Source organism: Equus asinus, chromosome 3, assembly GCF_041296235.1.
Source record: "Equus asinus isolate D_3611 breed Donkey chromosome 3, EquAss-T2T_v2, whole genome shotgun sequence".
NCBI lineage: Eukaryota > Metazoa > Chordata > Mammalia > Perissodactyla > Equidae > Equus > Equus asinus.
In genome coordinates this window covers 37,431,993-37,446,118 of record NC_091792.1, presented here as the reverse complement: position 1 = coordinate 37,446,118, position 14,126 = coordinate 37,431,993, and the positions used below count along the sequence as shown (strand labels likewise).

Sequence of the window (14,126 nt, the reverse complement as noted above, 5' to 3'; positions counted from 1 at the left end):
GTCTTATTCATTAAAATGCAGCTGTGATTGTTTGGATTATCTCAGAGACAAGAAACTTAGACCTCCTTTGAATTACTTATGGTTTAGCTTTGTATTTGCTACAAATGATCCAGTCATAATGTAGACATGTTTAATTTAAATATATTTGGTGTCTCTGAAAAAGAGTAATATATTTTTTTGAATATGTGAATGATCACAGTGTGAAGAGCTATCACATGATATCCTTTGAGTTATAGTTTGAAATAAATACGATCTTCCCTTTTTATGTACAAGACATTCAAAATCACATAATCCCGCAGTGATTGAATCAGGGATGTATATAATTCAGAATTAGTAAATATGTTCATATATTTATTCCACTATCATGGTTCTCTTTCAAATAATCTGTAACAGAATTGTAAAACCAGCTTTTGACATCATAATATTGTTTTAATTTGATAATTCAGATTGATTGGCACAAATGTCAAAACAATCCCACATTCTATGTATGTGCAAGGAGTAATTCTGTATCTAGCAATTAATAATATCTTTCCTTGATGTTCTTGCCTTAAGTAAACTCAGAGTTAGAAAATGAAACCTGAAACCTAGAAACCATGCCTGCCTGGAGGAGTAAAAAGATCTTAGATCTAAAACGGTGTGCATTGTAGTGGTGTGATGGGCTTTTTAGTCTGAGAGCATCAACTTACTGTGAGGGTGTAAGAATTGCTCCTGTATTCGATATGGCACCCAAAAGATGTCAACTTAAATGTAACTGCACACACTCTTCTGTTTGATAAATTTGCTCACAGTGTCTTGTTACTAGGCTTCATTACATAGGGTTGAAACCCATGATTCTCAAACCGTGTGCCAAGACACCTTGAAGCACTAGAATGAACTTCAGCACAAAGTCACTGAAGGATATTTAAAATATTCAAGGAAACACAGCGATACTTGACATCTGTCAGAAATTGTGCAAACAACTAGCTTGAGGTAGTTCGCAGTTTCAATATTTGATAGTGCCACATTCCTTTCAGTGATGCCATATCTTTGCAAAGCTGGGTCTCTGGTGGTTCCTTGGAGAAAAAAAATAACATATAAAAATCAGTATGGAACAGGAAATGAAAGTGGTGGTGTGCAATCTGATTCTAAGATTTGAGAATCTTGTGTGCCCAAAAGGCTCACACATCCCATTAGCAAGTAATTGTTGTTATTTCAGAATAAGATAAAAATATTTTCCCTCAATTAATTTTATTTTTTCAAAGCCTACTAAGTTCTTAGTATATAAACACCTATTAAGTTCTTTAGACTTAACTACTTGCTAAACAAGACTGTTAGGTATTTCTTTTGCCTTCAGGTACTATAAAAAGCTTACTGGGATACTAAGGGTGCTGTGAACCAAGAAAATTTGGAAAATTTGGATTAAGCGTTTATTTTCATAGTGAGAGCAAAAGTCATCTTGTGCTAAATTGAAATTTTAAGTATCAAGAATATTTCATGAAAAATGCTCTTTGTGAATGAAAAGAAATTTTTATTTCATATCACTTTTCACTTCCTATTTGCAAATGTTCTCAAAAATGGTAAAAGTAACCACTGTGGCAATGAGAATGTGAGGTGAATTCTCCACTTTTCCTATTTCCTCCCTTCTCCAAGTGGGCACCTGGCTCTTAGGGAGACTTAGCACATCCCAGCCCCAAGCCCTGCAGGGCTAATACTTAGTCAGGTTCTGGGACTGAGTTTATTGATGTAGGACTAGGAGGGCAACGACAATGGTTAGGGGAGAGTGGTGGGAGTCTTGAGGAAAGTGATGGCTATTCCCAATGGAGATGATGCTCAGGGTCTCATAAGATGAGAGACTGGAGAGGGAGTGGCCCTAAACTAACGACCCAGGCTTCTCCAACTGCCTGGACGTGGGTGTTTTGCTTTGCTGAAGGTGCTGAATGCCACCGAACCTAGACAGCTTACTTCTCCTTGCCTCCCTAGATCCCCAACACCACTGGTCTGACTTCATTATTTTCTGACAGGTTATACTCTCACTTCCCTTTTAACTCTAGTCCAGTAAGAGATGGCATAGATCATGGTGGCCCTCAGAAGTCTGATTGTAAGTTTTCACCACCACCATTCAGTCATTGCAAATAAATATGCATATATAACCTTTTAATACACAAATATAATTCTGTATTCCCAACTTTTAAAAACTCATTTTCAGGAGACAGCATTGAGTAGAAAGCCCAAGCTAGACTGGCACACACATAGGAAGGGTTAGTGTTATGTAATTGGTTATTGTGGAGTCAGGATATAGTGGTTGTGGAGGTGTGTGTAAGTAGTGGGTGGGGTGTGTGAGGTAGGACTGAGAATATGCCCTGAAAAGTTGGAACTTGGGCTACGGAGAGCAATGAGAAAGGGGGTCTGGCTTCTTCTGGGTTCCCAACTCCCCTATCACTGAGGAGTTGGTCAGTGAGGCAGAGAACAGAACCTGACAGAGCTGGAAGGTACCAGTCTGTTCCTACAATAGTTTCTCTGGTCATCTCTTTATGCATGACCCCAAGTGGGCAGCAATTCCAATCATGTACATGGGAGCTGCGCTTGGGGAAGCTGCCCTCCAGTGTGTAGTCAAAAGAGGGAACCCAGAGGTGGAGCTCTGACATTGAGACGACATATAAATCTGAGGTTCCTACTTCCGGCAGTTACCTAGATTCTTTGCTTCGGTTTTCTAGTAGTCTTGGGCCACCAGAGTAAGAGGCCACAGGCCTACAAAGCCTTTAGAGCTAAGCAGGCTACTTCTGAAGCTTGTGAAGACCTCTGCCCATAACCTCAGAAAACTACAGCTACATCCGCGGTTGAGCAAGGGCCACTGTTTTTTATCTCTAGCTGTGTCCCCTTTTCAAATGCACCGGAAGGCCTCTTGGGCTTTGAGAAACACTCATTTACACCTCCAGGGCACTGTCAGTGTTTGCAGGAGTTCTGTCAAGCCCTGGAAGCCTCAGCCTGCTGTGGAGGGTTAAGCTTGGGAAGCTCTGATCTAGCGACTGCCCGTCGCTGCCCCAGGGGAGCGACCCCAGGTTGCTGCCGGGTCCGCAGCGGGTAGGCTGGGGTGGGCGGGGACGGTGGCGCGGGGCGGAGCGCTGTGCTGGGGGCGGGGCTTGGTCAGACCGGAAGGTGGAGGCGCGGAGCGCAGAGGAGGCTGGACTTACTGTCAGCAGAATGTTAGAAGATGGTGAGCTGCGAGCCCGGGGTCGGAGGTCCAAGGAGGGGTTGGGTGAGGGTTGGGGGGCGATTTGGGGACTTGGGTTTTGTTTTTTAATACTCAGACTGTGTAGCATGTACATACCTCTCAAGCGATGTTTCTATGGGAAAACTTCATATTTACGTTACCAAAACTCAATACTGCATTTTTTTTGAGGAAGATTAGCCCTGAGCTAACTGCCGCCAATCCTCCTTTTGCTGAGAAAGGCTGGCCCTGAGCTGACATCCATGCCCATCTTCCTCTCCTTTATATGTGGGACGCGTGCCACAGCATGGCTTGCCAAGTCGCGCCGTGTCCGCACCCGGGATCTGAACTGACAAACCCTGGGCTGCTGAAGCGGAATGTGTGCGCTTCACCGCTGTGCCACCGTGCGGGTCCCTCAATACTGCATTTTTAGCTAAAACTTGTGCAGAAAAAGCCTGGAGTTATTCCAAAGTGATAGAAAGTCAGAATTGCCAGCAAACATGTTGAAAAGCCAAAACGTTGGGCCTCTTGGATGTTGCAGGCTCCAGGGGGGCCTCGCTGCCTCTTGCTCAGTGACCCTCTGTCACTGTGCGCTGGACTTAACATATTTTCCACAATGCCTTTTGCATTTAGGCCTTGTTTTGGCTAAAACTGTACGATGAGAAAGTGTTGAAGAAAGTAGTGAAATAGCAAAGCAACTGAGAAAAGCATTTAAATGGAAAAGATGTCGTTCGTAGAAAGCACCTGTTTTAAGCAAACTTTTTAATGATGTTTAGTGATCTGAAGGAGATGTTTTGAACATCTAAATCCTAAAATGATACTTGGATACTTATAAATAGGCACGGTTTTACTGCTTTAGTTGCATTTAGTTCCATTCCAGGAAGGTGACAACATTGGCAGCCGATAGCCCCAGCTAGGACTGGCTTACACATAGGAAGGATTAGTGTTGGATGTAACTGGTTATTGTGGAGTCAGGAGACAGTGGTTGTGTAAATGTGTGTAAGTAGCAGGTGGGGTCTGGGAAGTGGGGCGCACATAGGGATTTTGTCATTTAAAAATAATGTAGTCTGGTGAGCATTTGTGCATACAATATTCAATTTATAAGAATGGATTGGTGATGCTGATGTTAAATAGGAGGTACTTTTAGTAATTTATTTAATCCTTGCTACAGAGACATTAATAAATTTGCCAAGGTCACACAGCCACTTACTTAATAGCAGAGCTAGGATTTGAACCCAAGAAATCTAGCTCCAGTGTTTGTGCTCTTAACCACAACTCTGTATAGTCTCTCAAGAACACTTTCAAAATGGTCTTATTTTAAACCACTGAAAGAGACAACAGCCACGACAGGGGCTTTCAACTGCAAAACCTCAGTATTTGAAGGAGAAATGCTATTTTTTCCTCACCCCTGTAGGATGTGCTTGTTCTCTCTCCCTCACCAGCCCCGTCTCTCCTTCCCCTTTCAAATCAAAACCCTTTAGGGGAAGAACTTCCAAACAGCTTTGGGCATGTGGAAGCAGAGCAGACTTGTGCTCTGCTGCTTGATGATTATCAGCATGTTTATTGTCTTTTTTTTTCAGGGTGACAGATTCTTAGAAACAGTAAAGTTCTAGATAGTAAATATTTTGGGCTTTTCAGGCCATATGGTCTCTTTCATGAGGACTCAACTTTGCTGCTGTAGGGTGAAAGCACCCCTAGACAATACATAAATGAATAGGGCGTGGCTGTGATCCAAGAAAACTGTTTACAGAAACAGGTGGCCAGCTGCACTTGGCTTGTGGGCCAGCTTGTAGTTTGCCGACCCCTGGTTTAGACCTATAAGTAATTTCTATATCATTTTTCTGAATAATAGTCAATGTATATTAAGTGCATGCTCTGTATCGATACTCACACGAAGTCTATGAAATTAGTACTTTAAAAATCCTGCTTTATGGATGAGGAAATCAAAATGTACAGAGATTAAGTTACTCGAGTATCTCATAGGCAGAGCTGGGACTTCAGAGACTTTGCTCTTAAATACTACATTTATTAAGAGGTCAAAACAAAGTTACTTGTTTTGTAAGTATGCCAGTATTATTTTATTTTGATTTCATTACTCATTCTGTTACACTTGGAAACTTATCTGTTAACATTCCAGTTATCCGTATTACCGTTTGAGATCTAGTCTGCAGTTTCTGCCTGTGGGCTTGTCATTTGTGTCCTGCATCTTTAAATAAAAATCCTGATTGCCCATTTTGCATCTGATGCTTAGCATGTAGTCATTAATATTTATATGAGGCTTACAAAATCTTATCTGTTTATGGCCATGAACATAAAAGATCTGATGACTTGGAAGAACGCTTAAGAGCATTATCCAAGTGTTTGAGGATAAGTGCTTTTGGAACCACTTGAGAAAACTATAGTGGAAGATGCAGAAACAAGATCACTTCTGTCTGCAAGAAAGGACCAAAGACAAAAGACCATCCTGGGAACTTGAGATCTTCCTTTTTTTTCTTTTCAAGTATGCACGTGCCAGCTGAGAAAGCTGGAACAGATCAAATAGAAGGGTGTAATACCAGGGGCATGACTGACATCCTTTATCAGAATCTTTGGTCTTTTCTTTCACCAAAGCATAGTGGCCCCAAATCCGACTTCTGGTGAATCTTATAGACACAATGATATCATTAAGCAAGCAAGCACTAGAAATCATCAGGAAGTAATTTTTATGTGCAAGAAGATATATATTCTTTTGAATTAGTGTTTTAACTTAATAAGAAAAGAAAAGTTGCCATTCAGTATAAAATGGATCTAAAAGGAATAGTCATTCTATTTAGAGTTAAAGCATTTGACCAGTACTCATATAGAATGTCAGAGTAAAACTGATTTCATGAGAGTTGTTTTTTTTTGTTAACTGCAGAAAAGTTTAACCAAAAGCTTCAAGGAATACAATAAACCATCTTATTTTTGTACCAAACATTCTTGGTTTTAGCCTTCAAGTAGTATCTCTGTTTTCCTGTGAAAACAAAGACTAAAGCCAGAATATAGACCCTGCTTAAGGCTTGATAATAGATTAGGACAGAGATGCTCACTAAATCTAGGTTTCTTGACTGTTTTTCAGCTTCTTATGTAACTGGATTACACAAATAGCTGATAGGGAAAAATTTTTTTAAGTCATTTTAGGCAGAAGTTTCTGGCATTTTTTTCCCTTGTTAATTTTTTTGTTTAATTAGACTAAATCATTAACGTTATGGAAGTTTGCTGAGCATTATAACATTTCAATTTTTGAATTTATACTTAAATTAATTGTACTACCTTATTCTTTTTATAGCCTAAATGTATTTTAGTGCAGAAATTGACCTTAAAGAAATCACTTTTGCCCACTTGTCATTAGATCCCTGAAATGAATACAATTCTTATGAACATCAAAATAAAGAATAGGAGAATGTTAGAGACGAAAGGGACTTTAAAGATCATCTAGTGCAAAGTTTCTCAGCCTCAGCACTATTAGGATTTTGGACAGGATGATTCTTTGTTTAGGGGGTAGGGTGGGTAGTCCTGTGCGTTGCAGGATATTTACCACATCCCTGTCTGTAGCCACTAAATGTCAGTAGTGCAACTGCCCCCCAGTTCCAGCTGTGACAATGAGAAATTTCTCCATACTACCAAATGCTACCTGGGGGGCAAAATCACCCTCAGTTGAGAACCACTGATTTAGGACAATCCGTTCACTGTAAAATAATGTTAATGTCTCATCCATGTTTTCTAATTAAGAGACTTTTCCTCATTTACCTAGTTAGTATCTTAGCTAAGTGTAGTATGCCAGAGGTAAGAGAAAACAAAGAGTGTAGTTATATAATTTAAAGCTTTATCTTAAATATAATTGACAGACACAAACTTTTTTTTTCTTTTTTGCTTGAGGAAGATTAGCCCTGAGCTAATATCTATGCCAGTCTTCCTGCTGCTTTGTATGTGGGTTGCCACCACAGCATGGCTGACAAGTGGTGTAGGTCTGTGCTGGGATCTGAACCAGCAAACCTGGGCTGCTGAAGCACAGCCTGTCAAACTTAACTGCTACACCACGGGGTTGGCCTCCAGAATGTTTATTTAGTAAGCTTCTTCTTGCTTTTATGGTCCTTTCTATTATATTTAGTTCTTTTTCTAGGGTCTTCAGATTGTGCTGCAGATCAGTGCTATGCAAATTTACCAAACTCACTGTTTAATTCAGCTAACTTTTTCTTTTTTTTGGCAGTAAGACTTTCTAAATGAAGGAAGCAGCATATTGATTTACATTCTAGTGCAAGCTCGTATCTCCTCACTATCCTATAACAAAGAGTTCACAGACAAGCACCAATCTCCGGTCTCCTGTTTGGTAGCACTACTTTAGATGATCAGGGCCTCTAAGGAGGCTCCCCATCCAGGCCTCCATTTCTTACCTTGAAGCTCTGTTCTCTGACGGGCATATTCACAAAGCAAACTGTATTATTAACTTCACTAAGTTCATTACATGCAAATAATTTTTTGTCAATTCTCTTAAATTTTATTTGCATCTTCACAAGAATGTCCTAGTAAGCTAAATGTTTGAGGCAGGTAAGTCTTTTGATGGCAACACTAATTCTGTCTATCAGACATTGACAAATTCCATAGGCATATATATATATATATATATATATATCTTATATATATATAAAATAAGAAAGAGAAATAGTATGAGAGGAAGGTAGGCAGTCAAAAAGAGTGGGGGTACTTCCAGCAAGAGTGTTCAGTCAGAGAGGTGTGTGTGCAAACTCCAGGCTAGAAGGAGCACGATGCCTTCCAGAATAGGAAGAAGTTTACTGAAGCTGAGGCTAGAGTTCAAGGGGAAATGAGCCCTTGGAAGGGCAAGCCGAAGACAGATGGTGGAGGGCTTGTAAGCCAAGTTGAGTAGTTTGGATTTCATCTCAAGGACAAGGGAAAGCCAGGGGTGATTTAACAGAGATTTAACATAGACTGTCTACCAGAAAGCTAGTTCCATGTTCCAAGGGTTTCCAGTCTTTTTATTACTTTGATTATAGAACTGGTCTTAAAAGTGGCTTAGTAGAGAAGAACTACGTCATAATTATAGGATATCGACGAAATGTCATTTTCTAGGTATATGAGTGTTTGTGGGATGATACCAATCTAAACAGAGTGATCACTGTCAAATTACAATTTCACACAAATACAGGAGGATATTTGGTTCAGAATCTAACAGCCAGGAAAAAGATCCAGGAATATGATCAGATCTTTTAGACAGGAGAGAAAAGAGCCAGTTTCTAAATTTAACTTAGAAAGCTAGTGGCCACAATAACTTCTATTAGCATTTGAATAAATAACCTTAGCCCTAACTAGAGCATGCACATTTGGAAAACAGTCACAGTTTTGGAGAAGCCGCTGCTGGTTCAATTTTTGTTCTGCTGGTGGAACAATCTGTTCCTGTTATGGTGCTCTGCTGCCTCGATGAAATAGGGAGATTGCAAGCTGTACAACTGGGAAACCAACAAAGTCAAGCTGTCCTGACTTTTCTAGTCTAGCCTTTGAATTATCAACTTAGCTATAAACTGGGACATGTTTAACACAGGAGGAGGCCCATATTGCTACCCCCCAAATATGGAGTGCTTGTCACTTTTTCCATGCTCAATTAAACATATGATTGTTCTTTACAATATGAAGAGAGTGTCGCCAATGAATCAGAAGATGACTAAAATAATACCATGATGCTCTTTGATGTAAAACTAGGGTTTATGTAACAGAGTCGAGTCTGGCAATAACTCCTGTCACTTTTCAGCTTTTTGAAGAGTAAGTCCTAACTCCTTCCTACTGTACTTCATGTAGGTGACCAAGACAATGAGAAAATTATTAATAACAAATTCTGGTTAGTACTTTCCTCTGAAGCTATTGGACAAAATTCTTTTCATATCATGAGGTAATAAATAGGAACCTAGTATTTTATGCATGCTACCTTTCAGTCTTTGAAAAGCAGGACATTTTTTGTTGGAAGTTAGAAAAAATATTCTTTTTGGGATTGTTTTTGAACATATGTAGGGTAAAAGTACTATTCAAAATGTTATCAATGTTTTTTGGCATAATATTTTGAGATGCTTAGTTAAAGGCAAGGGACTTCTATGAGTTTTTACATAAAAATATCAAATTCTCGTCAAAGGAGGCTTTGGGGAAAATTATCTTGGTCATATTGGCTTTGGTAATAATTCCATTCATTCAATGTGCTTTATTCTCTGCCTTTTTAAATACTAATTTTGATTCTGAGAAAATTGAGAAAGCCAGTGTGATAAAGGTAATTTTACTTTTATACAAAAAATAAAAAGTCTTAGGAATTTTCAACTTAGTTTTGCATTCCAAGTATAAAGTTACATTAAAAAAGTCTCAAAACCTACATATTTTGTTTTTCTTATTTTGTGTGAGGGATTGGGTGCTTGTGAGGCCACGATTGCAACTTTCAGCAATATTATAGTTCTTTCTTCGTGATTCTTGAAAATAATAAGGGAAATTTCTTCACCTGAAACAGAGCAAAGATATTGTAAATATAAAAGTTGCATGGTGAAAGTATTATAGTACCGAACTATGTTAAAATAAGAGTGGAGGAGTCAGCCGTGGTAGAGACGTGTCTTCTAGTATTGACAAATGGCTTGGAAGAGAACTTTGGGGATAAGAAAGACTTTCTGGTGGATTGGAGATGTCTAGAGCTAGCTGTGTTTTCTGAAGGAAAGAGGAATCAGGGTAGTAAATGAAGGGGATTTGATTTACTGTTCATGTTTACTCGTTGTCACCTCAGTGGATAGTCTCCATATCCTACCAGGTGTTTGCTTTTTTTTTTTGCTTGAGGAAGATTAACCCTGAGCTATTGCACTGAGCTAGTAATATTTGATTCTCAGGCTCTATCATTACTCCATAGAGTCACATCCAAGTGCTTTTCGTTATTCTGCTTCCTTTTCCTTGGGTACTTAATGATTTCCCACAATAAGTATTTTAACATTTTTTTTCTTTCTCTTTCAGTTCTCTCCCAACTTCTCAAGCTTCTCACAGTCTTTAATGTGTAGTATGTGCCGTGCGTGCTGAACTAGCTACCTCTGTACTTCAAAGATTGTCTTTACCCTCTCTAGACCCTTCTTTACTCATCTGGAAGATGAGGAGATGAACCGTAGCAGCGTATCTCAGTGGGGATTATCATAAATCAGGTTCTGTGGAAACAGAATCTGAGAGGGGGAGTCGAGTGCAGAAGCTTTACTGGTATATGTTCACAGGAGATACTCCTGTAACAAAGCTAGGAAGGCAGGACTGGGCAGAGGGAGAAGCTAACATGCAGTAGGACAGCAACTGAGGCCTTTCAGCCAATCCTACAGGGAGCTACAGGGATAGGAAGGCTCTACTGGGTTGCCCCCCATTGAAGCAGAGGAGTCAGGCCTTTGTGTCCTTTATTAGCCAGATATCACCTGTGGGTTCCTCCTGGGAAGTGGAATAACCTTGGGCAGTGCCCAATGAGGGACATAGCTGTGAACTATAAAAAAACAGTTTTCCCAGCAACTGGAGGCTAGGTGCCTTGGCCTTGAAGAGGGGTTCTGGGCGAAGAACTGGTTTCTACTACTGGTACTTTGGGCAGGGCAATTCTTTGTTATGTGGATATGACCCAGGCATTTTGGGCATGTAGCATCCCTGGCCCCACCCACGAGGAACATCAAACACTCTCCTACATTTTCAAACAACCTTGGGACCCTGGTTGAGAATCATTGGAAACATTAGGCTGGAGCAGTGTTCAGTCTGCTGTGGCTCTAACATTGTTGTTTTTGGATGAGTGAGTATATTCTGGATGAGAGTACCACCTGACCAAAGTTAGAAAAGATCTGGCAAAAGAATGAGTCTGTTGTGACTCAAATAAAGCTGTGCCGAACCTAGTTGAATGTAAATAGTCCTGGGGAGATACTGGGTTAGAGAGCATGAAGATTTTAAAGAGGGTTGCTCTGTAGAGTGGTTGGGCCAATTTATATTCTTCCTAGGAATTTAGAAATTTTATACTTTTACTTTTTTTCTCTCTATTAACTTGAATCTCTGTAAATTTCATTAATATTGTGGATGGAGTCCAGGAAGGAGGTAAGGAAGTGGGGCTTGTGTACCACAAGCTATGCTGCTGTGCCTATTTTTATCCAGGTTTCGCTAATACTTCCAAGGACCACTCTTAACAACACGAGGAAGAGCCAGGCAAAAGGGAGCAGCAGAATTGCTAGCACCTTGTCTACAATTAACGCTTAAGGAAAACCGGAACACTTAAAAGAGATATATTAATGAGGAAAAAAATGGAAATGTTTTAAATTTTTGCTCTACAGTTCAAACTCTCTTGATGGTAACCCTTTATTCCAATTTAACGAGTTTAGATTAGTTCAACTCTGTCATTTTAATATCTATTAACAGTTCAAAAAGAAGTCTCTGCTGTTAGCTTCGTGTTGTTCCCAAGAGGCCAGCTGGCACTGGGTTTGGCAGCTTCTTTGGAGAAAGACTCAATGAATGTGGAAACTAAAATAACGAACTTGTTTTGATACTGAGTGTTTCCAGAGCATGATTTGAGACTTTAAATATTAATTGCAGAAGTATTCAACTATCATCTAGAACAGAAGAACCTGTTGTCTTCCACATTTACACAAAATTCTGGATGTGGTTAATTTCAGGATCCTTTATTTTCCTCATTTAATTTTTTTCTGTAATTACAATTCACCCAGTAAATAGGTAATCTGTTATCATACTTTAGTGTGTCAGTAGACATCATGACATTTTTCTACATTGGTAGAAAATGTATCAGCCAATCAACAGCATGTGTTGGACACCAACACTGTCATCCAATTGACTCAAATTGACCTGTGAAGAGACTTGTACTTCTACTTTAAAATTATATGGGCTATATCAAGTATTTTGTATTAGATGTGTCCCTTGATTTTACCCTTGTAGAAGCAACTAATCAATTATCCTAAATAATAAATAACACTGAAAAAGTAGTACTAGGAAGTTTAGTGTATTTTGCCATAATAGCAGAAAATAGTATTCTGCTATAGAAACAGATTGGTTTTCTGCAATTAATGTTTATGGGTCTATTAAAAAGATGAATATTTTATCTAGATTCTTTGGTTGTAAGATATTTAAGTAATTATTACGGGGCAAAACACATTTATTTAAGAAAAATCAGGAACTATGGAAACAAAAGGGAGAAAGGGAGAAAACAAAAAATATTCATACTCCGACTATTCATAGATAACCATGTTTCTATAAACCTTGGTTTATATTCTTCCAAGATCTTTTCTTCTTTTCTGGTTACACCTTTCCAGACTTAAAAAAAATGCATTTACTTACATAAAATGTATTATGGTCTTAATAATTATTTTCTAGCCTACTTTAACCAAGTGATAGTATGTCATGAACGACTTTCTAAACAGCGATCCACTTTAATTTTCTAAACAAATGAGTAACATTCATAGTATAGAAATGCCATAATTTGGCCAATAAATTGAGGAACATTTATGTTGTTTTAAATATGCCATTGTTTTGCACAGCATGGTGGCTGTAATTAACAATACTAGTATTATATACTTGAAAGATTGTAAGACAGTAGATCTTAAATGTTATCACCAGACACACACACAAAATCATAATTATGTGAAGGGATGGAGATTTAACTAACCTTATTGTGGTAATCATTTTGCAATATATACGTATATCTAATCATCACATTATACACCTTAAACTTACATATATGTCAATAATATCTCAATTAAGCTGTGAAAAAATAAAATTAAATTTAAAAAAGTCATTGTTTTAAGTCATTCTTTAGGAACATCTTTGTATATAATTCAATGAATGCTTGTTAGATTAGTTCCTTAGAAACATTCCTAGCAGTAGAATTGATGTATTTGAAGACATGCATATTTTGAATTTGATATAAATTGGAGATTCCTTTCTAGAAAAGTTGTACCAATTTGTACTCCCATCAGCAGTGAATCTAGTCTCTAATCACCTCCCCTTGCTCTGCACTGGGGAGTAACAATCAGATTAATTTTTTGTTAGGAAGATTAGCCCTGAGCAAACATCTGCCACTAATCCTCCTCTTTTTGCTGAGGAAGAGTGGCCCTGAGCTAACATCTGTACCCATCTTCCTCTATTTTATATGTGGGACACCTGCCACAGCATGGCTTGATGAACGGTGCATAGGTCTGTGCACAGGATCGGAACCAGCAAACCCTGGGGTGCTGAAGCAGAGCGCATGAATTTAACTGCTATGCCACGAGGTCGGCTCCCAGATTAATTTTTAACAAATAGGTGATTATCAGCTTGTTGTTTTAGTTGTTATCTTTTGATCTTTAGTTAGATCGAACATCTTTTCTTATAGTTGTTGGTCATTTGCATTTCTTGTATGCATTGCCTCTATGTGTCTTTTGAATTTTTAGAAACTGTGGTGTTTGTGTTTTTAAATTGATTTAAAAGTACTTTATATTGAATAAAGATATTAACCCTTTGTCATGTATATTACATTTTTCTCAATAATTTCTATTTGTCTTATTGTTTTGTTTATAGTGTATTTTCTTGAAAAGTTATAATTTTTACATGTAAAATCTTTTAATATTTTCCTTTATGATTTCTTGATTTCACTTCATACTTAGAACAAACTCAAGATAATAATATTGTAATTTTTAAAATGTGCTTTTGTATTTTTATACATAAAAATTCGTTGCTTCTGGAATTTATATTTGTGTGTTGTGGTGTGAGGTAGGATTTCTTTTTTCCTAAATAGTGGGCAATTGTCCCAATTACATTTGTTTTATAATTTGTTCTTTCCTATTTATTTGAAATTATCCTTTTATCTCTACTTAGTTCCCAACTATCTGTTGATGTATCTGGATTTTCTATTCTGCTCCATTAACACATATCTTGACAATAGGATAAGGGA

The 14,126-nt window shown here is 38.3% G+C and overlaps 1 protein-coding gene across 1 annotated transcript in view; it reads left to right on the top strand.

Annotated features, from left to right (window-relative positions):
• Positions 1–3,108: 3,108 nt before the first annotated feature.
• The window catches only part of IQCM (IQ motif containing M), a 421,264-nt gene continuing 410,246 nt past the window's right edge, over positions 3,109–14,126 (top strand). Inside the window, exon 1 of the mRNA XM_070504871.1 lies at positions 3,109–3,193. The gene's annotated coding sequence lies outside the window, so the exon portion shown is untranslated. The remainder of the gene's footprint in view (positions 3,194–14,126) is intronic.